This window comes from Bactrocera tryoni, unplaced genomic scaffold (genome assembly GCF_016617805.1).
Source record: "Bactrocera tryoni isolate S06 unplaced genomic scaffold, CSIRO_BtryS06_freeze2 scaffold_11, whole genome shotgun sequence".
NCBI classification, from domain to species: Eukaryota; Metazoa; Arthropoda; class Insecta; order Diptera; family Tephritidae; genus Bactrocera; species Bactrocera tryoni.
In genome coordinates, this window is record NW_024395824.1 from 13034867 (window position 1) to 13050470 (window position 15604).

Sequence of the window (15604 nt, forward strand, 5' to 3'; positions counted from 1 at the left end):
GGTGACATTTTCACAGAATCTCCTTAAGCTTGCCTGCTTTGGAGACCTAACATTCTCACTAACATAACATTTGCCCCTACATTCTATTACAGACCCCCGTACGTTTCGCATTGTTAAACAGCTTCCGTACCTTTTTCCGAAGATCTGAGAGTTTTCGTGACCACCATGCACAGTTGCGCTTGTTGGTGGTCACCATTAGGGGCAGCTGAAGTGGTGTGCGTCTATGATGGAGTGATTTATCGCATACAACCGAAGATAACGTCTGGAGGAAGTTGGTTGACACCCTCCATTGTGAGACCAATTCGTTCACAGGCTGGTTGCTCAAGATGATGTCAAGCACATCTCTTCTGCTTATTGTGACGAAGGTGGATTCACACTCCACATTCTCTATAATTAAGTCGCAACTTATTATGTATTCTAAAAGAGACTCACTTCGTGTTTTGCTGTCCGCACTGCCCCATTCCGCATCACATCTTAGGATTTGGGGCAGTCTGCGTCTCCTGCAGTACCTCACCAAGCTGTCCACAGCCTCTGGGTGTGCTGTGGATGCCTCTCCTGGGAAATAGGCTGATGCCAGGACGAAGTCTGTACCTTCACAGTCCCTAGCTTGCACCGACCCAAGATCGAGGTCTCTCGCTTGACATATCCCAGATTATCGAATCCGTCTTGAGGCCTCTAGCCCCCTCTCTGTAGACCCATGGCTCTTAGATCAGCAGGATGCCCAGTTTATCGGAAGTGAACCTGCTTGCTATGACAGCCGAGGCTGCCGCCGCGTGATGCAGGTTCACCTGGCAACTTTCACGTTGACGGCCGCTATAGGATCAGACCCCAAGCCCCTCGACGCCCTCGTGCTTTTGCCATTTAGGATTTTAGAGCTGGGGGGTTCCTGCGGCGAGATTTCTGCCAGGGTGGACGAAAGCCGCTACCTCGCCTGGCGGTCGGGGTTGCGATAACTGTCTCGTGCGCAAACGGACGCGGTCTTGCTTTTGAGATATGCCAAGCAGCATCGCTCTTGAAGGTTGGGAAATGCCGTATATGCTTTGCAATTAAGCCCCTGCACCACGATAAGGTAACATATATTAATTTAGATCCGTATACAGTTCCAGAAGCAATTGATCGAGTGTTTGCGATGATTTAACCTATTTTGTGGACTAAAAACATAACCAAACTCAAATGGAAACATTTTTTATTAACAAGAATAAAATTAAATCCTTAGCTCGCAGAAATGTTCTAAATCTGGTAAGCATGCATAATTAGTTTCTGTCAGGCTTCTCTTGTGATTTTGTTCCATTGCGCTGTCACTTGTTGCCAAATTTCGTCAAGATTTCAGGGATCAAAAGCGTTACTTTCCATTTAATTTTTTTAATTCTCCCAAAAAGTGTTCTATTGGGTTGAGGTCTGGCGACAGCGTATGCAATCGAGAATTTTAATTTGTGTATCGTAAAACCAACTTTTCGTAACTCTTGCGGTATGCCTGGGATCGTTATCCTGTTGATAAGATGAATTTTCAATAGACCTCTTTGGCTTAAGACCTGTTTCAAATTCATACAATCACATAGCATCAACGAAATAGCACCAAATTTTAGTGTGCCTTACGTGCCTCGACCTTAACGTTTCTCCTTTCCGGCGCCACATCCATTGCCTCCAATCTGATCCAAATCGATTTACATATTTTGATCTCATCAGACCAGGTCACTTTCTTTTAATCCTCAATTTTTAATTGCTCATTTTAAGCCATTTTCATGTAAGACGTTGGAATTGCTTCACAAACGTTAAGTTGATAATTTTTCTAAAACTAATTGATTTCTACAAAATTATCACAAGCATCTGTCCGTTTTGCCAAATTAGTTTCCATTGGCTATTAACATCTTAATGTTAAAAAAAAATAATAATTAAAATCATCTGTATACTAGGAATTTTGTTGTATCGTCGATTCGATGTTGTTCTATCATCTGTCAGCGATTTTGACCATAAATCGTTTACCTTGAAATTCACTTGAGTTCGATCACTGCATTGTATTATAATATTCCCAATTTAATAGCTATACCCTTATATTGTAGAGTTTTAAAAACTCTGTCCGAAATGTTTCATCCTTTTCTGCGCACATAATTTGCCATATATTACAAATTTATAAGTACAATAGGTCAGACCTCAGCAAAATATTTTAACGGATTTCTCGATAAATAGTCTCGATTGTTAAATAAAAGTCGCACTTTAATGAATATACACTTATCTTTATTTGTTATAATAACAACTTAACGCTTATTACTCGTTACTCGAGTATACTTATTCTTACTTAATGTTTTTTACTAATCAACACTCTAAATACATTTGTGTTTATTGCACAATCCGGCAGCCCCTATTGTTATCAAAACATCGCCAATCTAACATTTTGGCAACTACGAATTTCACTGTCTAGAGTCATTCTAGCAATTACAATTTATCGTCGATTCTACTTGGTTCTAGCGTTCGTGTTAATATTTTTAATTTTAGTACAATAACTGCGCAATTTCGCACAAGTAACTCTAGGGTTTCCATATGGCAATTAACAACTTTATCGTAAAATTTGTCATTTTAGACGCTATACATGCATACTCAGAACATTTTAACATACCAACACTATTTGACTTGTTTAAAGTAACTTGAAATAATCATCTCGGCCAAAAATGAAATTAAATTGTGAGCACTTTCCCGCAATTATTTTTCACAACTTTCGACTTGAATTATCTCTGCAACAGTGCATCGCCGAACTTAATTAAATTTTTGGCGATGGTATGGTGAATTTAATCTAAGTCGCAGACCCAAGAGGAATTTCGCATACATTCAATATTGCATGGACAAAGATATTTTTTCATGGTGGAACCCGCACATTTTGTCGATCGGTCAAAGAAAGGCTTATATCGATTGGTCGTCTCAAATGATAAAACGTTAATATACGTATATGCGCCCGAAAGTAAAGAGCAGTTTAAGGTTTCAAGATGAGCTGGAGCCAACAAAATTTGTTCGCGTAAGAAGCACTTCCAAGCAAATGACAGACTGTTATTTGGAACAACTGTACATATCGCAACCATGCCACTAAAACAACGCAGAACAGTAAATTCTAAATGGTACACAACTTTTTGTTTGGCAGCTTTCTTTCAAGAAATCAGAAAAACCAACCACTGGAGTACTCTCACACATCGATTGAAAAAACTTCATTTTTGAGCACACAAAACGACGATTTGAAGAGTCATTCTCCATATAGTCCTGACTTAGCCCCAAGTGGCTTCACTTTATTCCCGTTCGTACACAATAAACTAAAATGTCATCGTTTTTGACATCTGATGAAATGGTTGATGTGTTCAAAAGACATAAAGTGCTTCGAAAATTGGTGCAAATGCATGCAGAAGTATGTAGATCTTAACTGATAATATTTTAAAAAACAATAAAGCGATTTTCGATTAATATAACTTGTTTTTGTTCTCTAATCCCTAATATAAAAGACAACCTACGTACGTATATATCAAATGTAGCTTTTTCGGTTTTGTTTATGTCAGATATATGCTACAGAAGATAATTTTTATATAATTTTCATGACGGCAAGTAAAATATAGTCATATAGTAAAATAAATTGAGTCTATGACCTATAATATAAAACAATAAAACAAAAATTGATTGTAAACCACTCGGTTTCGTAGAATAATGAATGTTTAATTCTTTCGCAAAATTTTTAATTAATAGTTTTGCTAACACCTGAAGGCATTTCCCCGGTTTTGTTCCTTCCAAATTGCAAGAGTAAGAAACGTTTGGTTACAGCTGGAGCACTTCTTTACTTGTTAAAATTTAACATACATTCAAATATAGTATTTTATAAGAAACAAAGATAAAGGGTTACAGCAACATTTTTTAACGGGAAAATTACTTTATACACTAAAAAGGAATCATAACGCTGTTGGTTGGTATAACTGGTTGATAGAGTGTTTGTCGAATTTTAAAAATTTTAACACGTATTTGTGGTAAATTTTGGCCAAACACTCAACAAATATCCTTGAGCAAGAACCGTTTTCACCTGATATGGCCCTGGTTGATAGAGTGTGTTTACAGCAGCTGTTTATGTCAGTCGACCTCAGCAGTGTTTGTCGAATTTTAAAAATTTTAACACGTATTTGTGTTAAATTTTGGCCAAACACTCAACAAATATCCTTGAGCAAGAACCGTTTTCACCTGATATGGCCCTTTGTGACTTTTGCCTTTCTCCGCACTGAAATATCCACTTCGGGGAAAACGCTTCGACTCAATTGAAGACATCAAAACAAATTCGACGCGAGAGCTGAAGGCCATAAAAAATTTTGACGATTGGAAGAACCGTTGGCACATGTGCATCGCTTCTAATGGATGTTCCTTTGAAGGCGATAAATAAATTTGGATGATGATTGAAAAATTTTCGTTTATTTTTAAATTCTCAATACTTTCTTGACAAGGTGTACATATATGCATATACGGTTATTTGCGAAATTCTTGATATGCACCAAGGAAATCTTGATGAATTAAAAAAAGTTTTTATTGTAATATGGGAAAAAGTACATCAAAGAATTATTTATTACTTTATTTATTCAACTCGTTGCTTATGGTTTGATCTCATTTAATAGTAAAATAGATGTGGTTAAATTACCGCAACAAAAAAAATAATTAAATCAGATATATACAACAAACACAAACTCAATGTTATTATTTTAAATGTGATTGATTGCCATTGGGAACGTTACTACTAATATACATACATACAAACATATATGAATACTATCACTTACATTCAAAGAATGTAGAAATGAAATATAATTTATGTGGACAAAATATAGATAGCTACCACAGCGCTGTGTGTAATTAAAGTTTTAATTTAAACAAGATCCCATTTCATTTTAGCATCATATGATCAACAGAATGATAAAAATATCAGTTAACCTTCTCCAGTCGTCACTTAGTGAGTGGTTCACTTTGTGCTTAAACTTATAATAAACAACAACATTACAATTGAGAGTATTGTTTTAGAGTGCAGAGTTATTTATTCTAAAACTTTCCAAGTTAATTTTTTTCGAGTATTTTTATTTATGCTTACGCTTTTTCATATTATGGTAAAAAAATACGCAATTATATAACACATATACTAAGTTTATGCTTCATTTCTACACGGGTAAGTTCAACTTATAGTACTACTTTAAATTAAACACTTTTTCACCACGTGTTAAATAGTCTACTAAAATAGAAAAAAAAATTATTTTGCACAGGTAGACCTGTTAAATCGGGGGAATTTTTTAGTGGAAAAAGGCAGTTTTCACTTTAAATGGTCGCAAAAGTTTTTAATTTAAATTAAAATTATCAGAGAATAATGGGGGGAAGATTTGATTACAATTTGACTATTTTTTCTTGGTTTTTTATTTTCGGATAATTTCCAGCCGAGTTATGGTGAATACCGCAAAGTGTTTTTCTCAAGACGTTCTGAGAGAAGCTCTGTTACCGGCATATGCTTCAATATTTCTGCATGAAAAAATTACTCTAGATTGTCAAAAGTATGCTCAATAATGTACAAAAGGTCCGAATAAAATTACTCAATCAATATTTAAGAAACAAATACGCAAAACTACTTTTATTTCCCCCCTTACCATTAAAGTTAATTTAAACGTCAAGTCAGCTGATTTTAGAAACTGTTTGTAATAGTGCTCCCGTATTGCTAATTTTTTTTTTGTCAAAAATGTACTAGTGTAATCAAATTGAAAGGCGAATTTTGTCCATTTCATCTCCTTCAAAGTAATCCCCTTCCGCTGCAATACACTTATGCCAACGTATTTTCCAGTCCTCATATCACTTGGAAAAATCTTCCGTCGTGATGGCCGTCAGAGCCTTTTTCGATTCAGCTTTTATATCCTCAATTTAGTCAAAATGATGTCCTCGGGTGGAGTGGTCATGTAAATTTGCTGAATAGCCAGAAGTTACACGAAGGTAAATCAGGCGAATGCGGTGGTTGCGGCACGATATTACTTGAAAATGTGGCGAAATGATCACGAATAACCAATGCAATATGAGATGGTGCATTATCATACTTATTTGTTCAATAAATTCACACATAGTAAAAATCGAAGAAGTCACTTTTAGAACCCCACAAAACGCCGCGTATCTCAAATACTACTGAATATTTGATGTGAAATTTGGCTTAGAGTGACATAGGGGTGTCCATTGCGGAAATACATCGATTTTTTTCCGATTCAATGCATCGAATATATACATCGATGGTGTTCGATGCATCGTTTAAGAAACATCGATGTTTTTTCAAAATCGAGTGTTTTTTTTTTTAATTTAAGAAAATGGAATTATAAATAATAGAATTATAATAATAAAAATAATGTCATTCTTTATTAATACCAATATTCCTTAGGATAGTTTGCAAAAATAAAAGCTTGTTTAATCTCTTGCCTTTAAGCCTATTTCTCTGCTGAGTTACGATTTGGGCCGCTTTTGAAAACAGTCGCTCTGACGGGACTGACGTTCCCACCATGGTCAGATATTTATATGCGATTGGCTTCAATTGTGGGAGCTGTATCTCCAAGTCCTTCCAAATTTCCAATGGGTTTTCAGTGAGTCTACCCACTGGGCAACGTAGATATATGGCCAGCTCATCAGAAATAGTGTCATCGGCCTTTGACAATTTCCAACTTTTATGGACTAGCTTGTGGTGGTCCTCCCACAATGAATAGTTATCCTCATTTTTATCAGAAAGTTCCGATGACTCCGAATCTTTGGTCGTGTTGTGGGCTGCGGCTTTCATGAGATCTTTTATTTTTCCTACAGCAGCAGAGCATGCAAGCGGATCCGTAAATGCATTTTCTTGAATCTGGGGTCCAATACCGTGGCTATAGCGAGGAGAGTTACGTTTTCGATGACACCCATTCTCTTCTGAATCTCTTAAGAACCAGAGACTGTAGCTCTTTGGCAATCGAGTCGTCGAAGCTCAGAGGCTTAATTTTTAAAACGAGGCAATGAATAAGTGGTATTACTTTGCTGCTAGTGCAATACTTATCACCTGAGACCTCCTTCGTAGCAGCTTCTATTGGACGTAGTACCTCAGAACTGAACTTAGATGTGCAAGTTCTGACGCATGCAGCATAGCTGGTGCATTTTTGTGTCTGATGATTATATTGTTAACAATCTCACGAAGTTCGATGAATCGCTCAATCATATAATATGTGCTATTCCATCTAGTAGGCACCTGTTGAATTAATTTAGTTTCGTCTGAGGTTGATTTACGGAGTTCGTTGCTTGCTATGTTGCTCTGTTTAAACCACGTCACAACATCTTTGACTTTGCTTATTAACTCGCGTAGTGGTTTGCATTGTTCTATTGAATTTTGTGCAACCAAGTTTAAAATATGAGCAAAACAAGGTATGTGCTTTTACCAAAGGCTAGCTCTACAGCTTTCACCATATTTGGTGCATTGTCCGTCACCACAGCCGAAATTTGGTCTTTGTCAATACTCCATTCGTCGCAAGTGTTCAGCAGCATTTCAGCAATGTGTTGTGATGTATGGCGTTCATTTGATTGGCTTACTCCCAGAGTGATGAGAAAACAACTCACTGCCAACACCGAAATGAGCTGTGACTCCAAGAAAGCTCCTCATGGACATCGATTCTGACCACATGTCAGTTGTCAAAGTCAGATTTTCAATGCCCGACAACTTTTCACGGATGATTCCTGATAGGGCGGCGTATTTGTCATCAACCCAACGAGTGAGTGTTGTTTTATTGGGAAGTTTATAACGCGGCTCAATCACTTTAAGGAAATTGCGAAAGCCTTCGTTCTCTACAATAGTAAATGGCTGATTATCCTTACACACCATATATACTAAGGCATTATTAATTTTAATAGTTTTGTCACCATTGGCCGAAAGCATAAATCCCTTCAAAACTAGCTTGAATAGTTTTTTGGCGTTTTGGTGGACCAACAGTTTTATTTTCAGGTTCTTTCAAGGCGTCACTTCTATCTGCTTCTTTAGTGGGTTCCTTTATAGATTTAAAACTTGTTGAGGTAAAGAATCCGTAATTTTTGTTGAGCCATCATCGGTAAGCTCTCGGAAAGCTGCCTTATGAATATTTTTTAGGTGCCCCATCAGGTTGGTTGTATTTCCGCATGATTTAATGTTTTTTCGGCAAAGTCTGCACTTTGCCAAGTTGTTTCCTTCTTCTTTGTCATAAAACTTCCATACGCCGCTTTTTTTTGGAGCCATAATGTTTGTTTTTCTAAAACAACAATATTAAATTCCATACAAAAAAAACATCAACTTATTCCATTACGATACTTACTTTTCCAATCAATTCCGTATTAAGATAATAGTAAAAATTTATATTTTATTCTTTTCCACACTTTTATTTTGTTAAACGTTTACACAATGTTTCCAAGTAAAAGCCCGGCAAAAAAAGTTATCCGATATTTCTTGAAAATACATCGATGCATCGAATACATCAAATGCCTTTGAAAACATCGGATTTTTTCGATGCATCGGAAAGGAAACATCGATTTTTTCGATGCGTCGATGTATATCGGACATCCCTAGAGTGACATCTACCAACTTACAGAAAAAAAATTACCGATTCAAAAAACGCGTGAAGTATAAATTAAAAATTCACCTTTCAATTTGATCACAGTACTATTTATTTACCAAACGTGCCTAAATTTATTATAATTTCCTCTACACTTTAATTTTTCAGCTAATAAACAGTTGATAAACGTGAACCAAAGGAATATAAAGTAAGTGGACTGTACTTACAAGCTATTGCTTTTTGATATTGAAAACATTTTGAAATGAAGAAATTTTCGCATTAGAATTGGAAACTTCAAACATTTTTCCATTATTTTGATAGAAACCTATACTTGTGCAGTTTTTGGTACGACATATTTCAAGCCCGCATTAGTTTAGAGCTAATGTAAAAATTATATTCTTTGGAACATCTTTAGGTTTTAATCAGATCCTCTTTGAACTTTGAAATTATAGCGGTCATCAGAAATCAATTTTTGGTTCTCATTTTTGAAATTCATTCCGAAATTACGCCATCCAAATTAAAAATAAACTCAGAAAAAACAGAATTTAAAAACACTGAAAACAGCAGCTATAACACTTTAGTGAAAATTGTGCATACTCTTTTATTTCGATTTCAACTCGCTAGCTCCTGCAGATTCCTAAGGCCCCGATCAATATGTGTTATAGAAAACTGTGGGTTCACCGACGTAAAGTAAGCAAATATTGCCGACTATGTATTGACTTTACCAAGGTCTGTGATGATGACATGAATTTAAAGAAATACTACTTAAAAGTCTAACCTTTATTCCTGCTAATGTGCGGATAATGTATGGTAGCAGTTTCCACTTTATAAAAGCAATAATTGTGCTACTTGCTTACTTACTTTTTACCGATTCACACATCGCCGAAATTACAGCACTAAGATAAATAAAATTTGTGTCAATTCCGTTACCACAGAACCGGCCGACGTGGAAATTTTAATTAGCGTCATACTCTCCAGTTGAATATTTCCTGAAATGTCCATTACCGTCGATCTAAGTTTTTTTTTACTTATATGCTTCATTTCTATACTCTCGCAACATGCTGCTACAGAGAATAATAGTTTTTGTCTCAAACGGTTGTTTGTATCACCTAAAACTAATCAGTCTGTCCGTCCGTCCGTCTGTCTGAGACTTCGTAATAGAACTTTGTACATATGTTCTTTGGAATCGGGAGGACAGACATGGAGATGGGCTTAATCGAAGCATTGCCAGGCCCACAAAATGCGAAAGCTCTTGTACAGCGGATTCCAGAAGTGATATGCATTTGTGGGCTGAAAATTTTTAAAAAGTGGGCGTAACTTCGCTTATATTCTTTAATTTTATATACAAATCAAAGGCCAATAAAGTTATCGGAAAAGATATGACATCTAACGTCCCATAAAGGGTTTGTTCGGAAAGTGATAGGACTGAGTCGATTTAAAAAAATTTATTGGCCAATCGTTACAATTCTTAAAAAATTTTTAAAATAGGCGCCTTCTTCGTCGATGCAGCGCTACCAGCGCGATTTCCAAGCATTGAAACCGTCACGGAAGGCATTCTCTGGAATAGCTTTGAGAGCCGAGGTGTATGCAGCGTGGATCCCCTCTGCCTTCTCAAATGCCTTTTTGTATCGGGATCATACTCAATTACTCACCTGTTATTACGTTATTTAAAAATTGGGGGTCACTTTCAGACGTGTTAAAATTATCTTGACACACTGCCACTCCCCGCAATTTCTGGTCAGCAGTGAGCACTTTTGGCACCATCTTCGCGCACACCTTGCGCATGTTCAAGTGCTCCGTCACAATGTCATGAACCACAGATTTTCATAAATCTAACATCTGGGCAATTAACCGAATACTTAGTCCGTTGACTCGTCTGAGTTCAAAACTTTGCGCACATGAGTCAAATTGTCGGTGCCCAAAAAGCCCTGGTGCCACCGAAACACACTACTTCTTGCTAAAGCAACATCTGGGAAAGCCTACTTGATCATATCAAACGTCTCTGTCGCAGATCTACCGAGTTTCAAACAGAATTTAATCGCGTGTCTGTGCCCTAACGAACGCTGCATTTTCGGCTTGCACCCCTCACAGAAACACGTCGCGCGAAAATATTTGTCCTGATTCTCCAGGTGCTCGAAGACAACTGACCAGCCGCTCGTGCGTTAGCTAGGAACGCCCTCTACCGAATTCAGTCGGTTGGCGCACGCTCCGAAGTACAGTCGCGGCGGAAGAAAATTAGTCCTACTACATTCCAGGCAAACCTTGTAATTATCAAAATTGAACCATAACCCTCATATATGTGGACCTGAGTGCCTATGGCTGACTTTTTAATGAAACCTGAGAACTGTTTTCCCCTTCACTCTATGAGTTATAAATCGGATGATACTCCCCATTGGCCCCATATACCCAATACATGTAAGGCTCTGGATATATGTACATTAGTTTAACCACCAACATACATGGTAGATAAAGATTTTTGTTAGTTAAGTAGACTCTGTTCCGAATATATCGATCAATGTATAAGTTATATTTCCAAAATGAAAACGTATTCGCGATCAATCGATTTTTAATCGAGAAAATAAATTTGAGCTCTTGACAGACACAAAATCACTTAATGATTTTCCTGCAATATAAAAATAGTACTGTTTAATAAATATACAATAAATACACACTATGCAGTAAATATCAAATAAATAGAGTTTATTGTATTTCTACTTACTATACAAATAATCAGACATGTTCGTTTTGTTTTATTAATTAAGTTCTTAATAAAAGTGTAACAAAACGGCTTATTCTTTGCACTAATTTTGAGCTGGAATGCAACAAACATATCTTTAAAGAGCAAATAGCTCTAAGCATCCACCTTGCTTGATGCATCGCTCTAGGAGGTCTAATTTTAATTTTTTTTACTGAATCCTCCTAAGAAAATAATAGATAGTTCAATCAGTTCCCGATAATCGTCACGTCTAATGGTTTTTTGAAGTTCTTGATTATAAAATTTCAACAAATCTTCTATTGTTGTATTACAAAAATGTCGTATGACGATATCGGTATTTGTTTCAATGTCAGCAGAATTAATAGTTTTCCAGTTGTCCCCAAAATTCGAAGACACATTTTAAAACCAGTTCATAAACTTTTGTTCCAAAAGTACATAAGCTCCTTTCAATCACTTTGTCATCGAGGTTCTAGTCATAAATAGCGTTCAACACAGCTTTAGCTTGATCCTGACCGGAAAAGCTCTCCAGTTTGGGTACAGCCAGAAGTTGTTCTCTTTCTCCAAATGAAATTAAAATTGGTAGGCGTTCTTCTTTTTAACTTCTCACGCCAAGTCCAGGCAATAATTTTCCATCCCAGTGAACGGTCACTATTTCAAGCACATTCTTCTGAAAATCTGATTTTATAGATTCCGTTCTATCTTGTCGACTGTATGTGCGAATACGTTGAATAGACAATTTGTTTATCGGCAAATCATCACAGCTAAGATCCCTTCTGCCTAATTGACATCTATCTAAAGCTGCAACTAACTTAGGCGTGATCAAATGTTTAATTTCTGTTTTTGAAGTAATTGCAGAACTTACCATTTGAGAGGTGGATGCCAAGGCTTCCTAAAGGCTTTCATCAGAGCTGGTAAGTTGATCGTGATCGTCCTTGGATTTGAATATAATCTTGCGCAGTAACAGATGACGATAAACCTCCGAAACATATCTTTTTTCTAATCATTTAATTTCATTTGTCTTGCTCTTTCTTCTTTTTCGGCAAACTTTTTGTCTACACCCGCTAAACACCCTGGACGCCCTGGTTCTCTTTGTTTTTGAAAAAGATATCTTACCTTCAATTTTCATCACTTCCAAAGTATCAGCGTGCGCTATATCAAGTAAATTATCTAAATCCTCCTCATGGCCCTTGTAAATATCTTGTATTTTTTTTAGAATTTTTTTTGCAAGTCCCTCAAAGCATGGTGAAGTTTTTTTTACACAGTTAGGTATAGCTCTGGTAGGGATTCTAGCTTTTTCCCAAAATACAATGCACTCCCGAATGACGAAATGAGCGCTTTCACTAACAGTCAATTTATCTTTGCTAATGTTATAAAAAAGTATTGCAAGAACTTAACGATTAGACGGTAACTTTGCGCTTATTATTTGATAATTTACATCCCCAACTAAGAAAAGACATTTTTTATTGCTTCTTAATTCCGCAGCCATCTTTTGAATGTATAACAATACGTGTTAATCGCGAGAATAATTGAGAACAAATGCCGTGAATACGCACCGCTACTGCAGCGCAACAAGTCGACACGGGTTATCGTACTCCAAATAAGGTAAACATTTATTTCCGAGTGTTTTAGAGGAAAAAGAACAAAATTAAGACCTATGCCATAGAAATTTAAAACTTTGGAAAATAAGGGACACCCTAATATACCCGCAAAACTAATACAGCTGTGTAAACTGACGTTGAGTAACACCAAAAGCTCCGTCAGGATCGGGAAGGACCTCTCCGAGCCGTTCGATACCAAACGAGGTTTCAGACAAGGTGACTCCCTATCGTGCGACTTCTTCAACCTGCTTCTGGAGAAAATAGTTCGAGCTGCAGAACTAAATAGAGAAGGTAACATCTTCTATAAGAGTGTACAGCTGCTGGCGTATGCCGACGATATTGATATCATCGGCCTCAACACCCGCGCCGTTAGTTCTGCTTTCTCCAGGCTGGACAAGGAAGCACAGAAAATGGGTCTGGCAGTGAACGAGGGCAAGACGAAATATCTCCTGTCATCAAACAAACAGTCGTCGCACTCGCGACTTGGCACTCACGTCACTGTTGACAGTCATAACTTTGAAGTCGTAGATAATTTCGTCTATCTTGGAACCAGCATTAACACCACCAACAATGTCAGCCTGGAAATCCAACGCAGGATTGCTCTTGCCAACAGGTGCTACTTCGGACTGAGTAGGCAATTGAAAAGTAAAGTCCTCTCTCGACGAACAAAAGCTAAACTCTATAAGTCGCTCATAATTCCCGTCCTGCTATATGGTGCAGAGGCTTGGGCGATGGCAACAACCGATGAGTCGACGTTACGAGTTTTCGAGAGAAAAATTCTGCGAAAGATTTATGGTCCTTTGCGCATTGACCACGGCGAATATCGCATTCGATGGAACGATGAGCTGTACGAGATATATGACGACATTGACATAGTTCAGCGAATTAAAAGACAGCGGCTACGCTGGCTAGGTCATGTTGTCCGGATGCATGAAAACACTCCAGCTCTGAAAGTATTCGACGCAGTACCCACCGGGAGAAGCAGAGGAAGAGGAAGACCTCCACTCCGTTTGAAGGACCAAGTGGAGAAGGACCTGGCTTCGCTTGGAATATCCAATTGGCGCCACGTAGCGAAAAGAAGAAACGACTGGCGCGCTGTTGTTAACTCGGCTATAATCGCGTAAGCGGTGTCTACGCCAATTAAGAAGAAGAATAATATACATACATATATGTATTAAATTGACCGAAAAGAAACCGGTGATTTTTCAAAAATTTTTTTAAATTTTAGTTTTTTTACCATCCCGAGACGTCGTATACGATCATTTATGGTTGATTGTGGTATATTTAACTTCTCTCCAATCTCACGCTCAGTTACATGACGGTCCAATTCGATTAAAGCCTTGATGACGTCATCATCAACTGACAAACCAACTGTGACACTGTGATCGTTTTAAGGCCTTGTCACCATACACATCACGTAACTTTTTAGCAACCTGAGCTGCATTTTTTCCTTTACGGAAATAATAAAGTAAATATGACGAAAATGCTCCTTTGTGGGCTCCATATTAAAATTTCCGCCAAACAAACAAATATAAATAAAATTACGCGCGCTTTTTTCCTAAGGCAAGGTAAAAGTGCCAGCTGATATTTGACGAAAGCAAAAATGCAATAACAGAGTCATAAGCCGTTCAAAAAATTGTCAACGCCGTTTGTATGCAAAATCACCGATTTCTTTTCGGTCAACCCAATATATGTACTTGAGTTATGTCAAAAGTTAATACGACTAGTACAGATCTTCCCCAAGCCCCAATTTTGGCGATATAGTGATTTCCATCCATTTTAACTTTCCATCTAACTTTAGCGCTGAATATGAATGGAATTCGTTTCAGTTAATGTCACATATAGTACATCTCATTTGAGAACGATTTTAATACAATTTTCGCTGACGGGAAATAAATATAGTAATCAAACTGAGTGAGTAGGTATAATTGTAATACATTCACGATTTTGTCGAACAATAAATGTTTAAAAGACAGTATTGTCAAACCTTGAAGGTATTTCCTGAGCTTTGATCCCTGAAAGTTGCGACAGTATGCAATTTAAGGTTGATCTGAACTTAGCCCTCCTGACTTGTTTAAATTGAGCTTCGCTTGTAACATGATACATTTTTCATTGCTAATTATTTAGCTACTCCACCCATCACTATTGCTTTCCTTATCGCATGCCTGTTGACCGTGTTGTCGGTTATTTCAAGCCGATACATTCTTAATTAGTCTATATGTCCGCAGTCAGTGCAGCCGCATTACCACAGCATTTTTCAATGTGCGCCTTGAAATTGAGATTCGTATCGATCATATCGCCAAGGTACCTCAATGAATTTTGCGTTACAACGTTATATCCATCAATGTTCAAGGTGACCGTTTCTAGCCTTTTTCAGTTCATGATGAGCACTGCCTCTGTTTTTTCACCTGCTAGCTGCAGCTTACTACTCGTAAGCCAGTCTTTAATTTTCGACACGGTCTCATTGCATATGTTCTGTATTTGGAAGAGTTCTTTAGCTACGATCGTTACGGCAATGTCGTCCGTATAGCTAATCATCAGTGCTTCTTTTGGCAGCGGTAATTGCAACACCCCATCTTACGCACATTCCGTAGTAATGGACCTAGTACGGAGCCTTGTTGTACTCCTGTCACCATGTAGGTTTTTGGACCTGTATCGGTATCGTACAGTAGTAGTCTGTCAGACAAATAGCTGCGAATTGTCCTCAGAAGATAGCCAGGGGT